Here is a 12,500-nt window from a genome sequence, read left to right as displayed (position 1 = left end):
ACATTACCCCCATAATGATATCTGTCCCAAAGGTACCAGCATACATTACCCCCATAATGACATCTGTCCCAAAGGTACCTACATACATTAACCCCATAATGACATCTGTCCCAAAGGTACCAGCATACATTACCCCCATAATGACATCTGTCCCAAAGGTACCTACATACTGTACCCCCATAATGACATCTGTCCCAAAGGTACCACAAACCATTGACACCTGCCCCAAAGGTACCCTCATACCAGAACTCACATTTGTCCCAGTAGTACTGAACGTTTCTTAAACCTTCCCCAATTCCATACTTATTCCACTCTTCATTATTTTATGTCTATACCACCCCTTACCTCTCTGTCTCCTGAGCTCCTGAGTGGCGCAGTGGTCTAAGTGTGCCACTAGAGATCCTGGTTCGAATCCAGGCTCTGTCGCAGCCGGCCGCGACCGGGAGACTCATGGGCGGCGCACAATTGGCCCAGCGTCGTCCAGGGTAGGGGAGGGAATGGCCGGCAGGGATATGTAGCTCAGTTGATAGAGCATGGCGTTTGCAACGCCAGGGTTGTGGGTTCGTTTCCCATGGGGGGCCAGTATTAAAAATATATATATATATATATATATATATATAAAATATGTATTCACTAACTGTAAGTCGCTCTGGATAAGAGCGTCTGCTAAATGACAAAAATGTAAATGTAAATATACCACCCCTTACCCCTCTGTCTCCTCCCATATACCACCCCTTACCTCTCTGTCTCCTCCCATATACCACCCCTTACCCCTCTGTCTCCTCCCATATACCACCCCTTACCTCTCTGTCTCCTCCCATATACCACCCCTTACCCCTCTGGCTCCTCCCATATACCACCCCTTACCTCTCTGTCTCCTCCCATATACCACCCCTTACCCCTCTGTGTCCTCCCATATACCACCCCTTACCTCTCTGTCTCCTCCCATATACCACCCCTTACCCCTCTGTCTCCTCCCATATACCACCCCTTACCTCTCTGTCTCCTCCCATATACCACCCCTTACCCCTCTGGCTCCTCCCATATACCACCCCTTACCTCTCTGTCTCCTCCCATATACCACCCCTTACCCCTCTGTCTCCTCCCATATGCCACCCCTTACCCCTCTGTCTCCTCCCATATACCACCCCTTACCCCTCTGTCTCCTCCCATATACCACCCCTTACCCCTCTGTCTCCTCCCATATACCACCCCTTACCTCTCTGTCTCCTCCCATATACCACCCCTTACCCCTCTGTGTCCTCCCATATACCACCCCTTACCTCTCTGTCTCCTCCCATATACCACCCCTTACCCCTCTGTCTCCTCCCATATACCACCCCTTACCTCTCTGTCTCCTCCCATATACCACCCCTTACCCCTCTGTCTCCTCCCATATACCACCCCTTACCTCTCTGTCTACTCCCATATACCACCCCTTACCCCTCTGGCTCCTCCCATATACCACCCCTTACCTCTCTGTCTCCTCCCATATACCACCCCTTACCTCTCTGTCTCCTCCCATATACCACCCCTTACCTCTCTGTCTCCTCCCATATACCACCCCTTACCTCTCTGTCTCCTCCCATATACCACCCCTTACCTCTCTGTCTCCTCCCATATACCACCCCTTACCCCTCTGTCTCCTCCCATATACCACCCCTTACCCCTCTGTCTCCTCCCATATACCACCCCTTACCCCTCTGTCTCCTCCCATATGCCACCCCTTACCTCTCTGTCTCCTCCCATATGCCACCCCTTACCTCTCTGTCTCCTCCCATATACCACCCCTTACCCCTCTGTCTCCTCCCATATACCACCCCTTACCTCTCTGTCTCCTCCCATATACCACCCCTTACCCCTCTGTCTCCTTCCATATACCACCCCTTACCTCTCTGTCTCCTCCCATATACCACCCCTTACCCCTCTGTCTCCTCCCATAAACCACCCCTTACCCCTCTGTCTCCTCCCATATACCACCCCTTACCTCTCTGTCTCCTCCCATATACCACCCCTTACCTCTCTGTCTCCTCCCATATACCACCCCTTACCTCTCTGTCTCCTCCCATATACCACCCCTTACCTCTCTGTCTCCTCCCATATACCACCCCTTACCTCTCTGTCTCCTCCCATATACCACCCCTTACCCCTCTGTCTCCTCCCATATACCACCCCTTACCCCTCTGTCTCCTCCCATATACCACCCCTTACCCCCTGTCTCCTCCCATATGCCACCCCTTACCTCTCTGTCTCCTCCCATATGCCACCCCTTACCTCTCTGTCTCCTCCCATATACCACCCCTTACCTCTCTGTCTCCTCCCATATACCACCCCTTACCCCTCTGTCTCCTCCCATATACCACCCCTTACCTCTCTGTCTCCTCCCATATACCACCCCTTACTAATTACTTTTTTCCCCAACCCTTACCCCTCTGTCTCCTCCCATATACAGTGGGGGAAAAAAGTAATTAGTCAGCCACCAATTGTGCAAGTTCTCCCACTTAAAAAGATGAGAGAGGCCTGTAATTTTCATCATAGGTACACGTCAACTATGACAGACAAATGGAGGAAAAAAATCCAGAAAATCACATTGTAGGATTTTTAATGAATTTATTTGCAAATTATGGTGGAAAATAAGTATTTGGTCACCTACAAACAAGCAAGATTTCTGGCTCTCACAGACCTGTAACTTCTTCTTTAAGAGGCTCCTCTGTCCTCCACTCGTTACCTGTATTAATGGCACCTGTTTGAACTTGTTATCAGTATAAAAGACACCTGTCCACAACCTCAAACAGTCACACTCCAAACTCCACTATGGCCAAGACCAAAGAGCTGTCAAAGGACACCAGAAACAAAATTGTAGACCTGCACCAGGCTGGGAAGACTGAATCTGCAATAGGTAAGCAGCTTGGTTTGAAGAAATCAACTGTGGGAGCAATTATTAGGAAATGGAAGACATACAAGACCACTGATAATCTCCCTCGATCTGGGGCTCCACGCAAGATCTCACCCCGTGGGGTCAAAATGATCACAAGAGCGGTGAGCAAAAATCCCAGAACCACACGGGGGGACCTAGTGAATGACCTGCAGAGAGCTGGGACCAAAGTAACAAAGCCTACCATCAGTAACACACTACGCCGCCAGGGACTCAAATCCTGCAGTGCCAGACGTGTCCCCCTGCTTAAGCCAGTACATGTCCAGGCCCGTCTGAAGTTTGCTAGAGTGCATTTGGATGATCCAGAAGAGGATTGGGAGAATGTCATATGGTCAGATGAAACCAAAATATAACTTTTTGGTAAAAACTCAACTGGTCGTGTTTGGAGGACAAAGAATGCTGAGTTGCATCCAAAGAACACCATACCTACTGTGAAGCATGGGGGTGGAAACATCATGCTTTGGGGCTGTTTTTCTGCAAAGGGACCAGGACGACTGATCCGTGTAAAGGAAAGAATGAATGGGGCCATGTATCGTGAGATTTTGAGTGAAAACCTCCTTCCATCAGCAAGGGCATTGAAGATGAAACGTGACTGGGTCTTTCAGCATGACAATGATCCCAAACACACCGCCCGGGCAACGAAGGAGTGGCTTCGTAAGAAGCATTTCAAGGTCCTGGAGTGGCCTAGCCAGTCTCCAGATCTCAACCCCATAGAAAATCTTTGGAGGGAGTTGAAAGTCCGTGTTGCCCAGCGACAGCCCCAAAACATCACTGCTCTAGAGGAGATCTGCATAGAGGAATGGGCCAAAATACCAGCAACAGTGTGTGAAAACCTTGTGAAGACTTACAGAAAACGTTTGACCTGTGTCATTGCCAACAAAGGGTATATAACAAAGTATTGAGAAACTTTTGTTATTGACCAAATACTTATTTTCCACCATAATTTGCAAATAAATTCATAAAAAATCCTACAATGTGATTTTCTGGAGAGAAAAAAATCTCATTTTGTCTGTCATAGTTGACGTGTACCTATGATGAAAATTACAGGCCTCTCTCATATTTTTAAGTGGGAGAACTTGCACAATTGGTGGCTGACTAAATACTTTTTTCCCCCACTGTACCACCCCTTACCCCTCTGTCTCCTCCCATATACCACCCCTTACCCCTCTGTCTCCTCCCATATACCACCCCTTACCTCTCTGTCTCATCCCATATACCACCCCTTACCTCTCTGTCTCCTCCCATATACCACCCCTTACCTCTCTGTCTCCTCCCATATACCACCCCTTACCCCTCTGTCTCCTCCCATATACCACCCCTTACCTCTCTGTCTCATCCCATATATGTCTACCCAAACGTCATACTTGAGTAAAAGTAAAGATACGTTACAGTTTTTTCTGATTGGTTAAGCACATTTTTTGTAACTATTGGCTATTTTTGCAAAACTCTACACACAAATAAGAAAACCTTTCACCCAATTATCAAAACATTGTAGTTCTCTTGCAAAAGCGAACACAGCTAGATTAACTCTTCACACCTTCTTAAAAATTGTGTTTTCGTATCAAACAGTAAACACAAGCCATCATCTACTAAGCACACAATGTGCCAACTACACACTGATGGTATGAATACAAAACACATCTGGCTTTTGCTTTCTCTGTGTACAGATGTCAATTTGAGGTCATACTTTTGTCATAGTGTCATGTAAACATACAAGGATCCAAACTTCAAGTATTGGTGTTTATTCACACTCATCAAAACCAAGACAAAGTCAGAACACAAAATAGTAATTTCACAAAAAAATGAAAAACAATCAGCCTACATTATGTCGTCTTTCTGGGTCCGGCCACAAAATTTCGTCCACATCGCATGAGATATCCTCCAGTCCAAGGCACCGGGGAAAATATCTCCTTGAATGCCGTATCCAGGCCTGACATGATGCCTGGTCAATATCTCCACATGCCTCCTTCATTGCCTGTAAAAGGGCTACCTGTTGATGAGGATGACGGTCGTACACTTTCCAGCGCCAGGCAGAGAAGAACTCCTCGATGGGATTTAAGAATGGAGAGTATGGAGGGAGGTTGAGTGCCATGAAGAATGGGTGGTCTGTAAACCAGTTGCGGACCAAAGCAGCCCTATGGAAACTAACATTGTCCCATATGATGACATATCGGGTATGCTCTGGTCTCTGAACAGTGAGCATGTCATGTAAGGTGTCCAGGAATGCAATAATGTGTGCAGTGTTGTATGGGCCTAAGGTTGCATGATGGTGAACAACACCATTTTGGCTTATAGCTGCACACATGGTTATGTTACCACCACGTTGTCCTGGGACATTGATGATGGCACGGTGTCCAATAATGTTCCTGCCACGTCTCCTGGTTTTACTGAGGTTAAAACCGGCCTCATCTACAAAAAGTAGCTCATGTCCCATGGCATCTTCTTCTAGTTCCATCACTCTCTGGACAAGACAAAACAAATGCAACACATCAGGCCCATGCACAGCACTACAGTATGCACTTCCAAATTCAGAACCAATGACACTATAGCTTACCTGCACATAGTCATATCGCAGTTGCTTTACACGTTCTGTGTTTCTCTCGAAAGGAACTCTGTAAATTTGCTTCATTCTTATTCTGTGGCGCGCAAGTACACGACTTAGTGCAGAAATACTTACACTGTGTATATTTTGAAAGATGGTGTCATTATCAATTATGCGCTGCTGTATTTCGCGCAGTCTTATTGCATTATTGGCAATCACCATGTTCACTATATGGGTCTCTTGCTCTGGAGTGAACATTCTTCCTCTGCCCCCAACATCTGGACGTCTAGCAATTCTGTAAAGTAACAATTTCAGTATTTTTGCATGTATGGTACTGTTGTGTTTCTCATTAGAGTATGGCAGTGCTACAAAGTAGTTACCGATTCTCATTTCGAAATGTCCTAATGATGCTTGCCACAGTGTAGCGGCTCAAATTAGGCTGAACCCGTTGGCCAGCTTCCCTCAGGGTCATCCCATGGTTGATGACATGGTCCACTATTGTAGCTCTGATGTCATCAGTTATTCTATTTCTTACTCTTCTTACCCTTCCTCTTTCCCCTCCTCGTCCTCTTCTTGCTCCTCCTTGTCCTCTTCCTCTAACTTCCTCTAACCCTCTCGCTTCTTCAACTCCACGTCCTCTTCCTCCAACTTCTTCAACTCCACGTCCTCTCCCTCGGCCTCCTCGGCCTCCTCTGATTCTCACTCTTCTCCCTCTTACTGCTCCTTCCATTGTACTCCACACAGACAGCTTACCTGTGGCTTATTTATAGTGCTTAGGCTGATTGCAAAGTGAACTAATTATCTACAACAGTTTTCACATGTGCAAGTGTGCCAGACAGTTGGCAAAATAGTGTTAATGATAGCCATACATGTGTATAATTTTGCTAGGAGTGTGTTGGAAATTTGGTAATTGAGTGTAAGCAGTGAGTTGTGTTTAAAGTTCTGCAAAAAGAGTGTTGTGCAGTGAATTGTGCCTACAGTTTTGCAAAGTGTGTGTTACAAAATTGTAAACTGAGTGCAAAGCAGTGTTTGTGCTTTTAGTTTTGCAAACTCAGTGAGTGGTTTTGCTATACGTATTAATAGTTTTAGAAATTGTGCTACAAGAATCACGATTAGCGCTTAAGCATTCAGAAAAAACTGTAATAGAAAATTACTCAAGTAAACGTGAAAGTCACCCAGTAAAATACTGCTTGAGGAAAAGTCTAAAGGTATTTGGTTTTAAATGTACTTGAGTATCAAAAGTAAAAGTATGAATCATTTCAAATTCCTTATATTAAGCAAACCACACTGCACCATTTTCTTATTTAAAAAAAATCTACAGATAGCCAGGGGCACACTCCAACACTCAGACTTAATTTACAAACAAAGCATTTGTGTTTAGTGAATCCGCCAGATCAGAAGTAGTAGGGATGACCAGGAATGTTCTCTTGATAAGTGTGTGAATTGGACCATTTTCTTGTCCTGCTAAGCATTCAAAATGTAACGAGTACTTTTGCGTGTCAGGGAAAATGTATGGAGTAAAAAGTACATGATTTTCTTTAGGAATGTAGTGAAGTAAAAGTAAAATAGTAAAGTAAAGTACAGATACCCAAAATAACTACTTAAGTAGTACTTGAAAGTATTTTTACTAAAGCACTTTACACCACTGCTGTCTCTTAACCAATCCTGATGTCTGTACCATCCCTTCCTTCTCTGTCTCCTCCCCAATCCTGATGTCTGTACCATCTCTTGATTATACTGTCAGGGGGCCGGGTGGGGTAATGAGGGATGGCCCAGAGGAACTGTGGGAAATGATAACAAATTAACATTTCAGGTATTGAATTGGCTCATATAAATCACAATCCAAAATTGGGTTACACCAGTTAATGCCAGCCGTATTCATCACGGTCAGGCCTCTGTCAGAAACACTTGGCTCCACAACCAGTCTTTAAGTGTAATTAATGCCGATGTAATGAATTCATTAGCCGGCGGGAATTGGCTCAGATTGCTACGGCCCAAATGGTTCCCTGTCCCCTATATAGTGCACTACTTTTGACCAGAGCCCTGTGGGTACCCTACAGGTCAAAAGGAGTGCACTACATAAGGAATAGAGGGCCATTTAGGACGCTACCGTTGGCTCATGCTTTTGTAAGTCTTCCAAGTCATCAGAGGAATCTGAATGTGTCGAGACGGGGGAAAGGCCCTTGCCAATGCACCAAATAATGAGTTTATAAGGAAAATACTTTAGAGAGCATCCATCCTTGACCACGGAACTCATTAGTCAAAGAAATGCCAAGGTCGTTGGTAGGACAGTGGGTTTGATCTACTGTATGTGTGCTTGTAAACCTTTGGAACTGTAAGGAGCTTGTGACTTGGACAGAGGAATGTTGCAGAAATGTTAATACTGTGTGTGTGTGTGTGTGTGTGTGTGTGTGTGTGTGTGTGTGTGTGTGTGTGTGTGTGTGTGTGTGTGTGTGTTCCAGTGTGTGATGGCATAGGGACTGGCAGCCTGCAGACAGCCCAGACGGTGGATGCCAGCAACATAGAGATGTTTGTCAACTGCACCAAGATCAACGGCAACCTCATCTTCCTCATCACCGGCATCAAAGGGTATGTACTGTTTATTATAAACCTGGTAGTTTGGGTCCTGGATGCTGATTGGCTGAAACACCATTACAGCCGTGTGTATATCAGACAATATACCACTGGTATGATGCATAAATACTTGTTTACTGCTCTAATTACCTTGGTAACCAGTATATAATTAAACAATCAGGCCTGAGGGGGTGTGGTATATGGCCAATATACCACGTCTAAGGGCTGTATCCAGCTACTCTGCTTCGCGTTGTACATAAGTACAGCCCTTAGCCATGGTATATTGGCCAATATACACACGTACTCTGGCTTTATTGCTTAATTATAAACTGGGTGGTTCGAGCCCTGAATGCTGATTGGCTGACAGCCGTGGCATATTGGCCAATATACACACCTCCTCTGGCTTTATTGCTTAATTATATCACACACTACCATGTATTCAGTCTTTGTGTTCCTCACACTTGTAACAAGATGCCTGAGACAGCGTGTTTTACGGTAGAGCCATGAGCCCTTAAAGGCTCTGCATGGTCAATCCGTCATCTGCAGTTGCCGTGCAGCTTTAACTGCGATGCGGCCTCCGCAGAAGTCAGAGCATTCATACTTCTTGCGCTTTGCCGAGCAGCGCAAAGCTGTTGTGAAGGAAGTTGTCAAGGAAGTGAGTTTGCCTTTATACAGGACCTCCCGCCCCCAATCATGTCAATGCGGAGCTATACGGGGCCCTCCACATTATTACAACATTTGGGAGGCGCACGGCGATGCGGAACGCAGCTGGATTTGGCCTCCACAAGGCTCCGGAGGCTCCGCAATTCCATCAAACCCTCCGTACGGAGCCTCCATGAATGGCCTTTTACCCTAACCAGCACAACCAAACCTTTACCCTAACCTAACCTACACAACCAAACCCTTACCCTAACCAACACAACCAAACCTTTACCCTAACCTAACCTACACAACCAAACCCTTACCCTAACCAGCACAACCAAACCTTTACCCTAACCTAACCTACACAACCAAACCCTTACCCTAACCAGCACAACCAAACCTTTACCCTAACCTAACCTACACAACCAAACCCTTACCCTAACCAGCACAACCAAACCCTTACCCTAACCTAACCTACACAACCAAACCCTTACCCTAACCAGCACAACCAAACCTTTACCCTAACCTAACCTACACAACCAAACCCTTACCCTAACCAGCACAACCAAACCCTTACCCTAACCTAACCTACACAACCAAACCCTTACCCTAACCAGCACAACCAAACCTTTACCCTAACCTAACCTACACAACCAAACCCTTACCCTAACCAGCACAACCAAACCCTTACCCTAACCTAACCTACACAACCAAACCCTTACCCTAACCAGCACAACCAAACCTTTACCCTAACCTAACCTACACAACCAAACCCTTACCCTAACCAACACAACCAAACCCTTACCCTAACCAATACAACCAAACCCTTACCTTACCAATACAACCAAACCCTTACCCTAACCAACACAACCAAACCCTTACCCCTACCCTAACCAACACAACCAAACCCTTACCCTTACCCTAACCAACACAACCAAACCCTTACCCTTACCCTAACCAACACAACCAAACCCTTACCCTAACCAACACAACCAAACCCTTACCCTAACCAACACAACCAACCCTTACCCTAAGCAACACAACCTAACCCTTACCCTAACCAACACAACCTAACCCTTACCCTAACCAATACAACCAAACCCTTACCTTACCAACACAACCAAACCGTTACCCTTACCCTAACCAACACAACCAAACCCTTACCCTAACCAACACAACCAAACAAAGAATGGATCTTAGGATCACAAACCGGATATTAATATTGATATTGTACTGCATTGTTGAGCAGAGTTAGCATTTCACTGCACCGTTTAAACCTGTATCCTGTGCACGTGACCAATAAAGTTTGATTTGATTTGATTTGAGATCAGTGTCTAGGGACAACTTTACCTTATTCCAGCTGGTAGTGTTAGTGTCCATTGTAAGTGTTACTTTACCTTACTCCAGCTGGTAGTGTTAGTGTCCATTGTAAGTGTTACTTTACCTTACTCCAGCTGGTAGTGTTAGTGTCCATTGTAAGTGTTACTTTACCTTACTCCAGCTGGTAGTGTTAGTGTCCATTGTAAGTGTTACTTTACCTTACTCCAGCTGGTAGTGTTAGTGTCCATTGTAAGTGTTCAACAACAGTGCAGTAAGCTTACTGCACAGGTAGTCACAAATCAGCATCCACCGACTTCCCCCTCCTCCTCCTCCTCCCCCAACACCACCCCTCCCCACCCCCTCCCCGACTGCGTTGCAGCCCACCCTCGCTTCAGCCAACACGACACTACAGGACGATCTCTCATTCACACAGACTAAAGGGTGGAATAGGTCAGGTCAAAGGTTCAGGTCAAAGGTTCCTTGGCATGTTATGCACATGCAGACACATATAGATAGTGGGACGCAGAGAGTCTCTCTCTCTCTCTCTTTCTCTCTCTCTCCTCTCTCAATTAAATTCAATCTCTCTCTCTCGCTCTCTTTCTCATTTCAATTCAATTTAATTCTCTCTCTCTCTCTCTCTCTCTCTCTCTCTCTCTCTCTCTCTCCTCTCTCTCTCTCTCTCTCTCTCTCTCTCTCTCTCTCTCTCTCTCTCCTCTCTCTCTCTCTCTCTCTCTCTCTCTTCTGTTCTCTCTGATGGGCCATAGGGACATGTACCATGGTATAGGGGCCTTGGACCCGGAGCGGCTCAACGCGTTCCGCACAGTGAGAGAGATCACAGGTGAGACACACACGCATGCACACACACACACACACTCAGCTGCTGGGAGGACATTGGAGGAAACATTTATACCCAAGAGAGTGAGAGAGCAAGAGAAGGAATGTATAGACTCTGTTATTGTATCTGGAGTTGGGCTGAGTGTGTGTGTTTGTGTGTGTGTGTGTGTGTGTGTTTGTGTGTGTGTGTGTGTGTGTGTTATGTATTCATCTGATAATGCCCATTAGGACTTGTATAAAAGGGATGAGCTGTACTTCATCTGTAAAACCTTTTGTCATATTAAACCCTGTAACTCGCGGTTGAGGCAAATAGCTAATGGAGTGAAACTTCATTTTTCATAATGAAATCCAGGGCAATAATAAAGAGCAATGACCAATCTCTCTCCAAGGCAGGGCCTATGCTATCCTCTTTAATGGGCACATACATGCACGCACATACAGACATGCTCGCGCACACACACATACACACACACAAACACACAAAACCCTAAACGCATTTGATATTATCTATCATTAAGGCACATGCAACAGTCGTATTATGCCCAGTGATGTTAAGCTCATTCAGCTAATCAGTTGGATATTGTCTTTATCCGATACATTTCCTTTAAAGAAATGGGATCCTTGTAAGAAGCACATAAAAGCAATGAAAGTGTAACTTCCCCCTCTAAATAGCTCCTTCATCAAATAGGAGAACATTCAGTTCTTCTCTGTGGTGTAATAAAGACAGAGTTGTTATGCTACCATTCAGATTCAGTGTTTTCTCATCATGATAAACCTTTCAAAGTTCTACACATGTAAGATCTTAATTTGAGCAAGTTTGCTACAGCAGGAAAATAATCTTGCAGCAACAGGAAATGTGAATTATTATGTGGATTATAATGAATGGAAATTTTTTGTAGGGGTTGATATATTTTTTGTAAGGGCAAATCAAGTCTGACATTTTAAAATGGAAATTACAAGTTTGCATTTCCTGCTGTGCAGGACAATTCTCAGCAACAAAAGAGTGATCAAATTAAGATCCTCCATCTGTACTAGACAGTCAAGCCATTCTTTTTGTGATCTTCATTCAGGCGGCATCAAAAGCACATAAAGACATTGAACTTAATGAGTTTTTATAATGAGTGTGTGGTTGTCTTTGTACGTCAGCATGTGTGTGATGTTCTCATTGGGTTGCCATTTTCTCCTCAAGGTTTCCTCAATATCCAGTCCTGGCCAGAGAGAACATGACAGACCTCAGTGTCTTCTCCAATCTGGCAACCATCGGTGGGAGATCACTGTACAGGTAACAGTCAGAAATCAACCTCATTAATTACCATATAGTACATTTTATTATTATGATTTTATGATTTTAGTTTTGCGTCAAAAAGACTGTAAAATCACCAGGTATTTAAAAAAAAAAATGTATTTAGGAAATCTGTTCCCAAGTATTCCCACAAATTAAAAAGAGACATATGTGATGGTGTCTCAATATAATCAAGGTATGAAATGATTGTTATTTTCAAATACAACCTCTTTTTGGGCTAAGTTGTGGTCAGTTTGCAGTGTATAAATGATTATAATTATGTTAGGGGCTGAATCTAGTTTGCCTACCCCTGATATACACCAATATAGGGGTTTAAAACAGTCAGACAGTGTAGTATATGCATACTCACA

The 12,500-nt window shown here is 44.7% G+C and overlaps 1 pseudogene across 1 annotated transcript in view; it reads left to right on the top strand.

Moving 5' to 3' along the window:
- The window catches only part of LOC311115267 (receptor tyrosine-protein kinase erbB-4-like), a 57,474-nt pseudogene extending 45,345 nt beyond the window's left edge, over window positions 1-12,129 (top strand). Inside the window, exons 8-10 of the transcript XR_014615304.1 lie at window positions 7,940-8,066; window positions 10,778-10,851; window positions 12,037-12,129. The product of XR_014615304.1 is annotated as a receptor tyrosine-protein kinase erbB-4-like (transcript). The remainder of the gene's footprint in view (window positions 1-7,939; window positions 8,067-10,777; window positions 10,852-12,036) is intronic.
- Window positions 12,130-12,500: the final 371 nt, after the last annotated feature.

The sequence above is a fragment of the Coregonus lavaretus genome (genome assembly GCF_964263955.1).
Source record: "Coregonus lavaretus genome assembly, contig: HAP1_SCAFFOLD_3139, whole genome shotgun sequence".
NCBI classification, from domain to species: domain Eukaryota; kingdom Metazoa; phylum Chordata; class Actinopteri; order Salmoniformes; family Salmonidae; genus Coregonus; species Coregonus lavaretus.
Note: the sequence above shows the minus strand (reverse complement) of the source record. Positions and strands in the feature narration are given on the sequence as shown.